At 35.7% G+C, this 16,746-nt stretch overlaps 1 protein-coding gene across 3 annotated transcripts in view; it reads left to right on the forward strand.

Annotated features, from left to right (window-relative positions):
* MYOM1 (myomesin 1) overlaps positions 1-16,746 on the forward strand; it is a 162,688-nt gene that overhangs the window by 27,874 nt on the left and 118,068 nt on the right. The window lies entirely within an intron of this gene.

A 16,746-nucleotide genomic window follows, 5' to 3' on the forward strand; every position in this document is an offset into this window, starting at 1 on the left:
GCTAGAAGCAGAGAAGTTTTGCCACAGATTGATTTCAACATTCAGTAGCAGCAGAGCCAGAAAATATCATTTCAATGCTCACAGCAGGTTTCCTGGACCTCAGAATGTGTCTACTTAGATGAGAAGCCAGTATAGAATTTAAAATTCACAGGTCACAGGCACCCAAACTGCAGCAGATAAGTGATCTACTTTTTCGATATCTGAGAGCAAGTATTAGAATTCTGAGCCATTGTTCAGGCAGGCAGCAGATATTTTCTTTAGCTAGAGCATTTTGTAGAACCACACACCTATCTCAGTCAGCCTAAGAATACTGGGAACAAACCTGTGTTCTGATAAAAGTAGATTTATCAACCCATTGCAGGGAGGGAGACCGCACAGCAGAGGAAAAGAGAGTTACTGTATTAGGATTCTAGGAAGAGCGGAGTTTACATGCAGTCTGCTCTGCAAAGCAAACCCAGGGTCCTGTTTCTATCGGAAACAGTGAAGTTGAGATAAATGAGGACTGTTTTATCCAGAAGCCCTTTATGTGGAGCTCAGCACCTGGGTTGGGAACTGAGACTGCTTGTCTGTGTCAACAGCAACTGGGGTCATCCAGGCAAGACTGCAATGTCTCATTCTTACTGATAAAATTTCAAACAGCAAACGTATTGATAATCTTGGATATTAAAGAAGAAAGTTTCTCATTGAGTCTGTAGTCACTCAAAGAAGGAGGTTACCACAACTCTTTTTAGCAGCAGTGTCCCCAGGAGAGATGTTTCCTGTGAACTTTGCAGTTGGCTTCTGTGTCTGTTGTTCCAGCCTGATGAATGCTGGGCAGATGCTTACTTTCTCCGCCCAAGCCAGTTTTTATTTTCTTGATATCCAGAATGAAATGTTTCATGGGGATTAAAAAACACTTGCAAGATTCATGTGATTTTATTAAAAATCTATCTATAGTCCACAGAAGGAATTGCTGAACTTGAAAATGTAAACATTTCTGGGATATATGGTAAATAACCACCTGCTGCCTCCAGTCCGCCTCTCCAAAGCACCTGGCATAGATTGCATTTTTTTAGTTATCCATGATATAATTTTAAGTCTTACAAAATTTAAGTCCACAAAATATCTGTTAGGACAACTAGAAAAGCATTTCTTTCTGAGAGTTAAAGAAGTTACAGAGGAAATAATGCAGTGGTTTGTATGAATAGAAGTGAGGATAATGTCTGAAGCAGAAGTTTCTGAATCCCTGTTGAGTTTAAGTAGCACCTGGTCTGTGCCTGTTGTTTCTTGGGCAATGACAGGGACCTCCTGGGAGCTTCTGCTCTGTTCAGTAACAGAGCCAGAGTCCGCTGGGGTTTGCCTGGAATGTCTGATGGCCACGTTATGAAATTCCATTTAAAATGGAGCAGGATCATTTTGCAATCTCACTTTCATGGGATATTCAGCAGGACTTGGTGTTGGCTGTAAATATGGAAATATTGTCACTAACGTGAATTCATTTCTTTTAGCACTTGCTTTAAATGAACTGCCTTCCAAAGGAAAGTTGGGAGGAATTAACACCATGTGTATGTGACAGCATCATTTTGTTCTGAAGAATGTTCCGTAGAACATTAAGAACCTCGTTTAGGAAAGCAGCTGTCTTTTAATAGAGGAGGATTACATTTTAAAGATCCATTTTCATGGACTGTCTGTGCTGAGTCTATAGAAGATGTTGTTAATGTAACTGCTTGTGTACTTATTTCATTTCCCCAAGGCCGTAGAATCTAGAGTTTTATGAATTTGTATTTTAAAGAGATCTTTACTTCTTCAACTCTATTGCTAAATCTTATGTTCAATTATTTTAATTTTAAACAAAATCTTCTTTTAACCGCATGTGTAATATTCGTATTTATAATGGGATACATTATATTAAACATTAGTAATTAAACCTTTGAGCATTTTTATATTTTGTTAAGAAAACATTTGCTCTGTGTTATCCTTGGAAGACTTAGTCATTTCAGCTTTAAAAAGCCTCACATAGTAAAGTTTCTATAGGAAATGGAACTGTAATAATTTTTCTATACTCAGCTTCACATCGTGTTCTTTCTTGCGATGTCTATATTTATGTAGGTAGGTAGGTAGGTAGGTAGCTATTCATTAATAGCTTAATGTTTGAAGAACTCAAACTTCTTGGTAGAAACATGTTGACCTAGAAATGTTGACCTAGAAACAAGAGAGGGAAGAAAACACCAATATTTTTCCTTTGTGTAATGCAATGTAAAGGAAAAGAAAGTCAACCTAATCCTGGGGTTATTTTAGTTTTTCTTTTTTTAGACCTAGAGATAACAGGTGCAGATAATATTCTTTGAACATTTCAAAATCTTCATAATTCTTTTAGGTTGTGTTTTTGCTCTCTATAAATGGAATAACTTTTCCCTGCTAAATGAAATATGTCTCTTTGGATTATGAAAAGTGTTGATTAAAACCCCCAGGTTTAGAAATGCAATTCCATGGAATGTATGTAAACACTAGGCTTGATCTATTTTTAGTCTCTGCTTTGTAGTTAGATGTCTGGTAGTAAAGTGGAAACTATGGAGATTTATATGTGCTCAGGGCTTGGCTGACCTCAGTAGGTCTTAAGAACAATGGCCTGTTCAGCGTCAGTGTAGTTGTAAGCACAGATCAGTTACCAATTGAATTCTGAGCCAAGGGTTGTAAAATAAATCCTGGAAGGCTTATTCTAAATGCCTTTATTCTTAGTCACAGTGAGAAAAAACAAACAAACCCTAAATTCAAGAAATTCAGGAAGACAAAATGACACAAGATTATTGTTTTATGCTAGTAATCCACAAATACTATCAGAGGTTAAAGGAGAAATGGTATTCATAATTACCATTGGGCAATGGTTCTTAACTTCTATCCATGAGTGGAGGGTCTTAGGTGATCTGAAATTATGTGCAAAATTAGGCACAGTTGAGAATTTGTTTTAGCTGAGAAAGATGGTAGCTTTTTTTTTTTAAAAGATTTTATTCATTTATTTGAGAGAGAGTGAGAGTGAGAGAGAGGATGAATGGGGTGCTGGGCAGAGGGAGAAGTAGACTCCCCGCTGAGCAGGGAGCCCAGTGTGGGACTCCAGGATAATGACCTGAGCCAAAGGCAGACGCCTAACCGACTGAGCCACCCAGGCACCCCAAGACAGTAGCTTTCACCAGACTCTCAGAGAAACCTGTGACTCAACAAAGGTCAGAACCACTGCCCTGGAAAGTTGACATATAAACATTAGACAATCCACTGTGTGGCTTGAGGATCCCTTTCTTGATGTCAATTATTATACGAAGTTAGGATGAAATAAGGCAGATGTTTACAGGGAGTGTGGTTTATGAGAATCAGCGTTCTTTCCTTTCTTTTGAGTAGGTGGATCATACATTAAGATGGCAATAATAAGTGAAATATTTTGTTATACTTGATGGTAGGAATGAATAACTTTCAAAAAGCAGAGACAACACAGCATAGTTCTTGGAAGATGGAGGGATTTAGAGTTGTCCCTCAACCCTCTGTAGTAATGGTAGATATTTAATTTCTTGATTCTAAACAGATTGAAATTCAGCCCATATGCAGATCAGCACAGCATTCTCTATACCATTGTATCCTTACAATAACCCCGAGAGGTAGAAATTATATCTGTATTTTTAAAATGAGAAAATTAGAGACCAAATCGATTAAATAACTTTTCTCCATTGCACTAAGAAGTGGTAGAATAATGATTTGAACCCCCCTCCTACCCCAAGCCCCCCACCCTTTTCATGGGTACCCAGTGACAGTTATAATCAGCAAACTCCCCATGACTTCTGGCCACCGTATTTTTCTTAAAGCATCAATGTATAGTTTTTCATTATAGATCCTTTTATTTGCCCTCCATCTGGAGAAGCCGTTGAGTACCAAAATAACTGATTGAGAGTAGGGAACAGTTGATCCTAGGAGCATTCATGAATGCCAAACCTGGAACCTCTCAGACTGTTTAACTTGTCACTTAGAATCAGACATCGTGACTCACAAGGGACTGTAGAAGTCAGGGTGTGGGGATGAGAAAACTGCGGCATGAGTGACTTGCCTGGGGCATTCCGCCTGACATTAAATTCACCTACACTCATGTCATGTTGATCTCCTCCCCTCAGTTGTTACCCAGATAATAACCTCTTCTGAAATTACCATTATAGTTTGCAAAGAACATGCTAATGCTCAAAACAGTTCCAATTCAGACAGAAGATAACAGTGCTAAAAATAGAGACCACTAAACACAGAAGCCCTCATCTTTCATTGGCGGGTCTGATTACAGTAGAGACTGACGGGGACTGAAAACTTGTTCCATTTCCCACACTGGTATGGTTTCAAAAGACATTACCAAAGAAATCTGCCTTGGGGACATTTTTGTGTCTTGACCTCAGCTGTTGGCATCAGACTAGTATCCATTTTCTGCATATTCATTTCCAGATGTTTTAATGCAAAATGGATAGTCTTTGGGGGTCAAACAGGCCTGTACTTCCTTGCAATTAGGCTTGTGACTTCAGAAGTAGTTAACCTCTCAGTTTCTTCGTCTTTGAGGTGGGGAAAATATTGGTCCCTCATATTCCGAAGTCTAAAAGAAATGACATAAGGTACTTAGTGTAATAGCTGGCACATGGGGAATAGTCATTGAAGTTTAGGTATTGCTCATTCATTCAACAAATATTTACTGAGTACCTCCTGTGTGCTAAACACTGCTTGGGGTAAATTGCTGAACAAAATTGACAAAGGTTCCTGCCCTCATGGAGCATATGGAGGGACAGGCCATAAACAATAAACATAACAGAAAAACATTGATTTTTATATCATGCTATGAGGGATCAGGTATGTGGGGCAGGGGTGCAAGTCGGAATTTTAGATAGGGTAGTCAGGCCTCTTTGAGAGGGTAATAGCTGAGCAAAGACATGAAGTAGTGGAGGGAGTCATCAGAGGAAAGGGGTACCAGGCATTAGGAATAGCCACTACAAGGCCTTTCAGCAAGGAACAGCATTGAGGCCACTGAGGGAATGGAGGGGTAAGGGAAAGAGTAGGTGAAGATGTCAAAAAGGTAATAACAGGGCAAGGCCAACTGTATAGGGTCTTGTGGGCCATTGTAAGAATTTTTTATTCTAAGTTAGAGGGAGGGAGCTGTGACAAAGTTTTGAGCAGAGGAATGACATGAGCTGACTTAAGTTGTAATAGGATCAATGTGGCTGCTGTGTGAACAGACTGTTGCACAAGCAGAAGCATGTTATCCAGGTAAGAGGCTAATGCTATAGTCCAGGTAGGAGCAGGTCAGAATGGATATGGTGATCTCTTAGTTATTGCTGAGTTCTGAATTCCACCAGATTTTTTTCATAGGGCTTTTCAGCTCCTGTAGCCACATAGTTATGAGGCTGTGAAGAGATCCATGTAGATTTTCTGTATACAATTAATTTTCTGAGATTCTCTTTAGGTAATGTGGTGATGGTAAAACCACATGCTTATTCTCCATTCCCAATATCCAACAAAGTAGCTTGTCCCATTGATAGTGTTTTTTATGGCACTTAAGAAGAAAAACACCTGAAATAACCATAGTTGTATGGGGATTTGAGTCCACCTATAGATTCAAGTAGCTGAATCTGAATTCCAAAAAATTATTGAACCATAGACTGTTATGGGAAATGAAGTTTGCTTGTAAAGCTACTGATATATCCAGGTTGTGTATGCTTATCTTTTCTCCTCTAGAAATAGTCTTATAGCCTCTTCTCTAAGTAAAAGTTTAACTATTATATACAAGGAAAAAGCACCACAGTTCCTGAGTTACAAAAATCAATACAACGCTCTGGAATTTGTCTTCCAGAATATAAGTGCCCATAAAATGATGAGTTAAATTACTTCCCATATGATCGGAGAAGGTCAGAGGAAAATCTAATGAAAGCAGAAAATTAGTTACTTTTTTTCCCCCCAGAAATAGGCAAGTCTATTGTCAATTGCTTCTTTAAAAGGCAATTATGTTCTGAATCCCAAAGACATACTCTGAGTCCAAGGAGAGTAGCCCTCACCATGTGTCAGTTTCCTGTCCTTACTCTCACTGCTATAAACGTGTAGCTTGTGTGCATACGAAGAATTAGAAGTATCACTCCTGATAATACCAGCTTCTTATAATCAGCAATTTGTAGATCCATGGAACTGTGATATGGGTGAGGCAGGAAGAGACCAAAAGCTCATCTAACTCAAGCCCTTCCTTTCACAGATACTTACACTGAGGCCAGGAAATATGTGGTTCAGTCTCTGCTACCTATGCTTTATTACCCAAAAATATTATTTGCTGGGTCCTTTGCATGTTAAATTCAATTTTAGATGATACAAGATACTTTCAGAATGGCATTCATCTTCCCCGGAAAGGTGAACCATCCTGTGAGAAGGAAGGCACATCCTTTAATAAAGTAAGAATAGAAGGAGTCAGCCAAAGGTGGAAGAAGGGAAAAATGGTACCTCCCAGGCTCTGATGTGAAATGTTAGCTCTGTTTCTGGCTGGTTGGGCAGCGAGGCATAACTGCGCTTCCCCACAGAGGTCTGTGAACTCTGGAAGCCCATGGAAGCCATTGCAACAGGCTTGACCTTTTCCTCAAAGTGGAGTGGGATGTGGGTTTCTGGGCTGCCTTGTAAATAAGTTAGTAAGACTAACTTTTGAAAGTCCTGGACAATTTTTAGTTTGCAGATTTAGACTTTATAAAAGGCGTCTCCTGATACTATCTTCAAGCACCCTGCATAATATAATATCAAGGAAATAAGGAGTAAACCCTTTCACTTCTACTTAAAAATAGGCCATAATCTTGATTAATTTCTAAAATAGTCAGAAATAGATAAAAACTGAAGGGTATATGTAGAAAAGAACCATAAAAGATTTAAAAATCCCAGTGTTGTACTCATCTGCCTTTTCTAGAATGCATGACTGTTGTACATTCATGTTGAGAAGTGGTTCAGACCCCCATGGTATTTGCTTTTAGATCATGGCTATACGTTAGCTGTGGAAAGTTACCAAAAAGAAGATAAAATGTTACTTATTAGAGGAAATTTAAATAGTGGGAAAATAAAGCAATAAATAGAAGAAAAAATTGTGGTTATATTTCTATTTAAGTAACTGAACATTTTTTAAAAGCTTTTTAAAAATGAGATATTTCTATGGCTGAAAATGAAATGGAGAGGGGGAAAAAGGGTAAGTGTAAGGCAAATATTGCAAAAACAAACAAAAATCCCGAAGGATGGTTGTTTATTATGACACTACATGTCAGTAAATTTTAAGAGTGATGCTGATCAAACTAAATTCATGTTTATATCTTCTAAGAAGCTTTTCCTGCAAAGTGTATGAGCAAAAAAGAAGGGACTCAAAGCCTCCTACTTATCTGCTAACTTTGATGTTCTCCTGAAACCTCCATTAAGTGTCGAGATTGGGAAACAAGAGAATTGAATGGTCAGCAGAAAGTGTTGAGCCTGACATGATACCCATATCAAAGAAGGATCATTGAATGAAGTTGCTCTAAATCAAAAGTAGATCCAAAACAGCCTTTTCATGAAACCCCAAAGAAAGTATTGTCTTTCAAGTTTTGCAAGAGGGAGAAATGTGGCTGATGGAAAAGTAAAAATGAAAAAAGAGACTGCAAACTTCGAGTGCTTTTTCCTGACCCTTCAGGGGGTCCTGAAGATGAAAGAGATGGAACTTCAGATACGAGAAGCCCGCAGGAGTGGCTGACTAGATGAGCAAAGACAGCCAAGAAGGATGGTTTTCTAGAAGCTGACCCATAGTTTACTAAAACCACTGTGTCTTCCTTTCTTCTGGTAAACAGCTGAGCAATTTATTTATATGCGACAGTTTGCAAATAGATATGAGGATCCAGTTTTAAAGGAAAACTGATGTAATAATAAAAATGAGTTCAGCTCTATTGTGACCATTCAGTAAAGCCTAATGGCAGCACATACATAAGGCAGCAACAAAAATTGAGTCTTTATTTTTAAGCTTTTGCACCTACCACTACGTCATCCTAGGATGACCTACTCATCTTTCAATGTCCAGCTCTTCCACAAGGGATTTCATGATAACCTCAGACAGAAATTGTCTCTCCAGCCCATGTATTCAACTTTTGTTGACACTAGTCTTTCTGCTTGTTTGCCTGCCTTCCTTCTGTCCTTCTGTGCTTTCTTCCTTGATTAACATTATACAACAGTTCAGGCCTGGTGGCATTTATTCCCCTACTAAATTGTAAAGCTCCCAGAAAGCAAGGGTCTTTAATTTATCTTCGTATCTCCCTCCCACCGTAGTCAGACACAGTATTTTGCCCACAGTAGAACCCAAATACATCTATTTCTAGAATCTGTTGAATAAACCAAATGGTTAAAGAAAGTTAATAAACCTGTGAAAATTTCAGTGGTGCTCTAACATACAACACAGTTTGAAGGCTATTTTTGAGTTAACCTTTCTCCTGTACCTCCTAAAATATCAGCTGGATTGTATGCTAAGCTTATGTTTTACTTTATGAGAAACCATTCAACTGTTTTTTTCCAAAGTGACTTTACTATTTACATTCCTATAGCAATGTATGAGGATTCCAGTTTATCCACATTAGTTATTTTCTGTCTTATTTATTATAGCCATTCTTGTGGGTATGTAGTGGGGTCTCATTATGGTTTTAATTTGCACTTACTTAATGACTAATGATATTGACCATCTTTTTATATTCTCATTAACCATTTGTATATCTTCTTTGGTGAAATGCCAGTTCAAATCTTTTGCTTATCTTTTAGTTGAATTTTTTCTGCTTATTATTGAGTTATCAGAGTTATTTAAATATTTTATATATTTTCTCTCATTCTTTTCATTCTCTTAACAGTGTCTTTCAAAGGCCAAAACTTTCCAATTTTGATTAAGTTCAGTTCATCAGTTGTTTCTTTTTGAATCATGCTTTTGGTGTTATATCTAAGAATTCTTTGGCTAACTTAATATCATAGAGTTTCTCTTATGTTTTTTTAAGATTTTATTTATTATTTATTTGAGAAAAAGAGTGTACAAGCAGAGGGAGGGAGAGGGAGAAGCAGACTCCCCACTAAGCAGGGAGCCCCAACACGGTCCTTGATCCCAGGGCCCTGAGATCAGGACCTGAGCTGAAGGCAGGCGCTTAACCAACTGGGCCATTCAGGCGCCCCTCTCTTATCTTCTAAGAGTTTTATAATTTTAGCTTTTACATATAGAAATTTAATCCATTTTTAATTAAAGTATCTGTGTGATATTGAGTAAAGTTCTAAATTCATCCTTTCACATATGGATATATACAATTGTTCCAGCATCATTTGTTGAAAAGACTTTCTTTCCCCCTTTAATTCCTTAGCACCTTTATCAAAAATTAATTGATCATAAATAGAAAGGTTTGTTTCTCTCAATTCTGTTGCACTGATCTATATGCCTGTCCTTACACCAGTATCACATGGGTTTAATTACTGTTGCTTAGAAAAAGTTTTGAAATTGGTGAATATGTCTTCAAACTTAGTTCCTCCTTTACAAAAAATCTTTTGCCTATGTGTTCCTTCATTTTTTTATAGAAGTTTTAAGATCACCTTGTCAATTTCTACAAAGAAAAAATATCTGCTGGGATTTTGATAAGAATCATTTTGAAACTGTAGAACAATTTTGAAAAATGTGCCATTTTAACAGTGTCAAGTCTTTCAGTCCATGAACATTGAATGTTTATTTATTCAGATCTTTTTTCACCATTATCATAATAATGTTTTGTCATTTTTCAAATACAAGTTTTATAATTCTTTGTCAAAGTTATTCCTAAATATTTTCTATTTTTGGCATTATTGTGAATGCAGTTCTTGTCTTAATTGTATTTTTGCATATTTGTTGTTAGTACATAGAAATATAATTAATTTTTGTGTTTTGATTTTGTATCCTGTAACCTTCCTGAACTAATTTATTAGTACTAGCATTTTTGTGTGTATTTGTATTTCTTAGGATTTTCTACCTATAGGATTCTATCATCAACAACTAAAGACAGACTTCTTCCTTTCAGTTTGTTTTTTTTTTTTAACTGCCCTGGCTAGAAACTCTGGCATAATGTTGGATAGAAGTACAAGAGCAAATATCATACCCTTATTCCAAATCTCAGGAGGAAAGCATTTATTTTTTTCACTCTTAAATCTGATACTAGCTATGGATTTTTCATAGATTTTATCGCATTGAGGAAGTTCCCTTCTATTCCTATTTTGCTGAGAGTTTTTAACATGAAGGAGTGCTGAATTTTGTCAAATACTATTATCTATTGAGATGATAGTGTGGTTTTTTCTTTATTCTGTTAATATGGCATATTACACTTATTGATTTTCAAATGGTAAATCAACCTTGCTTTCCTGGGATATAAATTCCACTTAGTTTTATATTTTATATGTTGCTGGATTCAGTTTGTTAATATCGAAGAATTTCTGCATCTATGTTCATGGGGGATATTGGTCTGTATTTTCTTTTATTATAATGTCTTTGTTTGGCTTTGATACCAGGTGATACTGGCCTTATAGAATAAGTTGGGAAGTGTTTCCCTCTCTGTTTTGGAAGAAATTAGGAAGCAATTGGTATTATTTCTTCTTTAAATGTTTGATGGAATGCATCAGTGAAGCCATTAGTGCAAAGATTTTAAATTACTAATTCAACTTTTTAATTTATTATTGGTCTGTCCAGAGTTTTAATTTCTTCTCAAGCTAGTTTTGGTAACTTGAGTCTTTGTAGGAATTTTTCCATTTCACTTAAGTGATTGAATTTCTTGATATAAATGCATCTACCATATGTACTTGTGAGCCACTTAATTTCTTTAGGGTTGGTAGTGATGTTTCCTCTTTCATTCTTGACTTTGGTAATTTGTGTCTTCTTTCATTTTTCATGGTTAGTCTAGTGAAAGGTTTGTCAATTTTCTTGATCTTTTCAATGAACCAACTTTTGTTTCACTGATTTTGTTGTTCTTTTTTTCTATTTCACTGATTTCTTCTCTAATCTTTATTATATCTCCCTTCTCATTGTTTCATGTTTAATCTTTTTTCTAACTTCTTACAGTGCTTAAGTTATTAATTTGAGACCTTTCTTCTTTTCTAAGATAGACATTTAAATCTATAAACTTTCCTCTAGCCACTGCTTTGCTGTATCCCATATATTTTGATGTGTTGTGTTTTTTTTTGTTTTCCTGTAGTTCATTATATCCTCTTAATCCATTGTGATTTGTTTTCTCACCAGTGAGTTATTTAGAAGTATGTTGTTAGTTTCCTGATACTTGAGGATTTTCTAAATTCCTTTCTGCTATATATTCTTATTTAGTTCTTCTGCTGTCAGATAATACATTTTGTATGATTTAAATCCATTTAAATTGATTGAGATTGTTTTGTGAGGTAGCATATGAACTGTCCTGGAGAATGTTGAAAAGAATATGTACTTTGTTGCCATTGGGTAAAGTATTCTAGAAAGATCTGTTAGGTCGAATTGATTGTTAGTGTTATTTAAGACACCTACATCCTTGCTGATTTTTGTCTAATTCTATCAGTTATTGGGACTAGAGTATTGAAGTTTCAGTCATTTTTAATTTTCTACTTTTTCTTTCAATTATGTCACTTTTTGCTTCACATATTTTAGGACTCTGTTAGTAGGTGTTGTAATTGTCATACTTTTCTGAGGAATTAACCCTCTTACCATTATGAAATGTTTCTCTCTGTCCCTAGTAATATTTTGGTTTAAAGTGTATTTTTTTTTATATTAATATAGCCACTCTGGCTCCTTATGGTTATCATTTGCATGGTATATCTTTTTCATTCTTTTCCTTTACACATGTGTGTCTTTGAATTTTTTTTTAAGCTATGATTTTTAAGTAATCTCTACAACCAAGTTAGGGCTTAAACTCATAATCCCAAGATCAAGAGTCACATGCTTCACCAACTGAGCCAGCCAGGTACACCTATGTGTCTTTGAATTTATGGTGTGGCTTTCTTAGCAGCATACAATTTGATTTTTAAAACCCATTCTTTTTTTTTTTTTTTAAGATTTATTTATTTATTTATTTATTTATTTATTTATTTATTTATTTGACAGAGATAGACACAGCCAGCGAGAGAGGGAACACAAGCAGGGGGAGTGGGAGAGGAAGAAGCAGGCTCATAGCAGAGGAGCCTGATGTGGGGCTCGATCCCATAACGCCGTGATCACGCCCTGAGCCGAAGGCAGACGCTTAACCGCTGTGCCACCCAGGCGCCCCTAAAATCCATTCTGACAATCTCTGCTGTTCTTGGAGTTTTTAGTCTCTTCACATTTAATAAAATTACCAAAATGGCTGGACTTATATTTGGTACTTTTGTGAGTTTTTTGTTATATCTCATATCCTTTGTTAATTTGTTCCTCCTTTATTGCCCTGTTTTGTGTTAAATAGGTATTTTAATGTACCATTTAATTTCTTTGTTTCTTACCTATATTTTTTGTTGTTTTTTTTAAGAGATTGCTTTAGGAATTACAATACACATATTAACTTATCTCATTCTACTTCGCATTTATACTAATTTATTACTGGTAGAAATAGAAACTTTTTTCCAATATAGCTTCATTTCCTCCCCTGCCTTTTGTGCTATTGTCATATCTATTACAATTATATATATATTTTATAAACCGAATAATGCATTGTGTTAACTATTGTTTTATGCAATCTTATATCTTTCAAAGAATTTAAGAGTCTAGAAATATATATATTAAATATATATAAATATATATATATCTTTAAGAGACTCGACTATATATATATATATTTAAGAGAGTAGAAATATATATTTACCCAGTTATTTACTTTGTGGTGCTCTTCATTTTTTTGTGGATTCAGATTACTGTCTGAATTTCCTGTTATTTCTTTTAAACCTAAGGGATTCGCTTTAGCAATTCTTGTAAAGCAGGTCTGACCTAGTAATTTTCTCTTAGTTTTTGTCTGGGAATGTCTTTACTTCGCCTTCAGTTTTAAGTGATAGTTTTATTGGATACCAAATTTTTTATTGAATGCTACCTTAGTTTCAGGTGTACAACATAGTGATTCAACAAGTCTATACATTATGTCCTGCTCACAAGTGTAGCTACCATTTGTTACCACATGACAGTGTTACAGCGCCATTAAATATATTCCCTATGCTATAACTTTCATTTCCATGACTTATTCATCCATAATGGGAAGACTGTATCTTCCACTCCCCTCAACCCATTTTTTTTTTTTTTTGCCCATCCTCCCACCCCCCTTGCCTCTGGCAACCATCAGATTGTTCTTTATGTTTATAGGTCTATTTCTTCTTTTTGTTTGTTTGTTTTGTTTTTTAGATTGCACATAAAGTGAAATCAAATGGCATTTGTCTTTGTCTGACTTATTTCACTTAGTATAATGTCCTCTTGGTGTATCCATGTTGTAACGGCAAGATCTTATCCTTTTTTATCACTGAGTAATATTCTGTTATATATGTTTATATATATAAAGGAATATAATATATATATAGTGGAATGGAATATATATATGACATGTTTTTTATCCATTCATCTATCAGTGGACACTTGGGTTGCTTCCATATCTTGGCTATTGTAAATAATACTCCAATAAACATAGGGGTGCATATATCTTTTTGAATTAGTGTTTTCATTTTATTAAGGTTAAATACCCCAAAGTGGAATTACTAGGTCATATGATATTTCTATTTTTAATTTTTTGAGGTGTCTCCATACTGTTTTCCACAGTGGCTGCACCAACTTATGTTCCTATCAACAATGTACAAAGATTCTTTTTTTCTACATTGTCATCAATACTTGTTATTTCTTGTCTTTTTGATTCTAGCCATTCTGACAGGTGTAAGACAATAATCTCATTGTAGTTTTGATTTGCATTTCCCTGACAATTAATGATGTTGAGTATCTTTTCATGTGTTTTTTGGCCATCTGTATGCTTAGTTGGAAAAATGTCTATTCAAGTCCTCTGCCCATTTTTTAATCAGATTTTTGTATGTTGAGTTTTGTAAGTTCTTTGCATATTTTAGATATTAACCCCTTATCAGATATATTACTTGCAAATATCTTCTCCCATTCAATAGGTTGCCTTTTTGTTCTGTTGATGGTTTCCTTTACAATGCAAAAGCTTTTTATTTTGGTATAGTCCCAGTAGTTTATTTTTGCTTTTGTTTTTCTGGATATAGAATTTTCTATTAACTTTTTTTCAGAACTTAAATATGTCGTATCAGTGCCTTCTGGGATGTATTATTTCTGAGGAAAAGTCAACCATTAATATATTTTTCTCTTGTATGTGATTAACCATTTTACTCTTCCTACTTCCAAGATTTCTCTCTGGCTTCATCTAGGTGTGTACCTCTTTGTGTGTATCTTACTTGGGTTTGTTGAGCATCTTGGATCCATAGAGTAATAGTTTTCATCAAATTTGGGGAACGTTAGGCCATTATTTCTTTGAATATATTTTCCTACTCTTTATCCTCTTTTCAATATTACTGTTATTCATAAGTTGGTATGTTTAATATTCTCCCACAGATCTCTGAAGGTTTTTAAAGTTTTCTTCATTCCTTTATCTTTCTGTTTTTATTTTTTTATTTTTATTTTTAAAGATATTTATTTATTTATTTATTTATCAGAGAGAGAGCACAAGCAGAGGGTGTGGCAGGCAGAGGGAGAAGCAGGCTCCCTGCTGAGCAAGGAGCCCAATATGGGACTTGATCCCAGGACCCTGGGATCATGACCTGTGCTGAAGGCAGACGCTTAACCGACTGAGCCACCCAGGCGTCCCATCTTTTTGGTTTTTAGATTGGATAATTTTTATCTTCAAGTTCACTGATTCTTTATTCTTCTATCTAAAATCTGTTGTTGAGTCCCTTTAATAATTTTTTTCATTTAAGTTATTACACTTTCAAATTCCACAATGTTCATTTGATTCCATTTGAGAATTTCTTTTTCTTTTTCTTTTTTTTTTTTTTTTAAGATTTATTTATTTAGGGGCACCTGGGTGGCTCAGTTGGTAAAGCATCTGCCTTTAGCTCAGGTCATGATACCAGAGTCCTGGGATCGAGTGCCACGTCAGGCTTCTCCCTCTCCCTCTGCCAACTCCCCCTGCTTGTGCTCTCTCTCTCTCTCAAATAAATAAATAAATAAATAAATAAATAAATAAATAAAATCTTTTTAAAAAATATTTATTTATTTGAGAGAGAGAGAGAGCATGAGTGGGGGAGGGTCAGAAGAAAAGAATCTCAGGCAGACTCACTGCTGAGTGCAAAGCCCAATGTGGGGCCCAATCTCACAACCCTGAGATCATGACCTGAGCCAACTGAGCCACACAGGTGCCCCCCTATTTTGTAATTTCTATGTCTTTTTGACATTCTCTTTTTTTGAGTCATTGTTATAATACTTTAATTCTTTAAACATGGTTTCCTTTATTAGTCTTTGAACATATTTATAATTGCTGCTTTGAAGTCTGTTAAATCCAGCATCAGGGTGCACCCAGAGACAGTTTTTATTTAATGCTTTTTTTTCTGTTGGTGTGGATTACATTTTCCTGTTTCTTGGCATGTTCCATAACTTTTGTTATTGTTAAAGTTGGACATGTTAGATAATATATAGTAGCAATTCTGGATTCTGAATTTTCCCTTAAATGTGCTGTCATTGTGTTTTGGTTTTAATAACTTGTCTAAATGCATTTATAGAATCTGTTTACTGTGTGTGTGTAAACTGCATGTAAACTGTGTGACTGCTGATGTCTCTACTCAATTTGTTTTTTAAATTATTGTTCTCATTTTTAAGCCTGAATTCATAGGGATCACTTTGTGTTTGCATAGATTAATGACCAGTCAATGAATGGTGAGATATTGAGCTCAAACAAAAGCTTTCACTCTCTGGCAGTAGAATCTGTATTATGTTAGGGAGGACATTTAAAGTTCAGATAACTTTTAAATATATACATTCTGGATTTGCTTACCTCTAGACTCTTTTGTCTGTCCTCTGTACATGAACACAGGATTAGTCAGCCAGTGATGTATGGATAACTTGAGTCCTCTCCAATTTTTCCTATGCAGGCACAGGGAGAACTTTTGAAGGCTTCCCATGGTGGTCTTATTTCCCAGATCTTCCTATTAAATTGCTGGCTGATCTGCCAGTCTGCTGCTTTTCCCAATTGTGATTGGAACCTGAGGCTAACTGAATTGCTTGTTTGTTTACCACTTAGATTGCTAGTGTTTCTCATAGCACTGCTGGATGTGGGATTTTCTAATGTTCTGCTCCAAATCAAGTCAGCCCCTCTGGCAGTGAACATTCTGATTGTCATGCCTTTTTCTGCTTTGGTAGAACTACCTTATAAACTGAGCGGGGGGAAGTGGAGGGGAGAAGGCGAGGCAGAGTGCCACATAGACTTCCATTGTTCATACCTAAAGTTCAGTGGGTTTTTTATGAATAACTTCTTCTCCATGTAGTGTATGCATTTGGTTTATTTCCAGAGTCCTGAATGGGTTGGTTTTGACACTTGTATCTTGTTTTATCATTGCTTTTTGGGGAAAGTAACTGCTGAAGTACTCACTCCATCATACTAGAAGTCCCACCTCTGCATTAGTCATTTTTTTTATTTTAATGTTTTTTTATTATATTATGTTAGTCACCATACAGTACATCCCTGGTTTCTGATGTAAAGTTTGATGATTCATTAGTTGCGTATAACACCCAGTGCACCA

The sequence above is a fragment of the Ailuropoda melanoleuca genome, chromosome 14 (assembly GCF_002007445.2).
Source record: "Ailuropoda melanoleuca isolate Jingjing chromosome 14, ASM200744v2, whole genome shotgun sequence".
Lineage (NCBI taxonomy): Eukaryota > Metazoa > Chordata > Mammalia > Carnivora > Ursidae > Ailuropoda > Ailuropoda melanoleuca.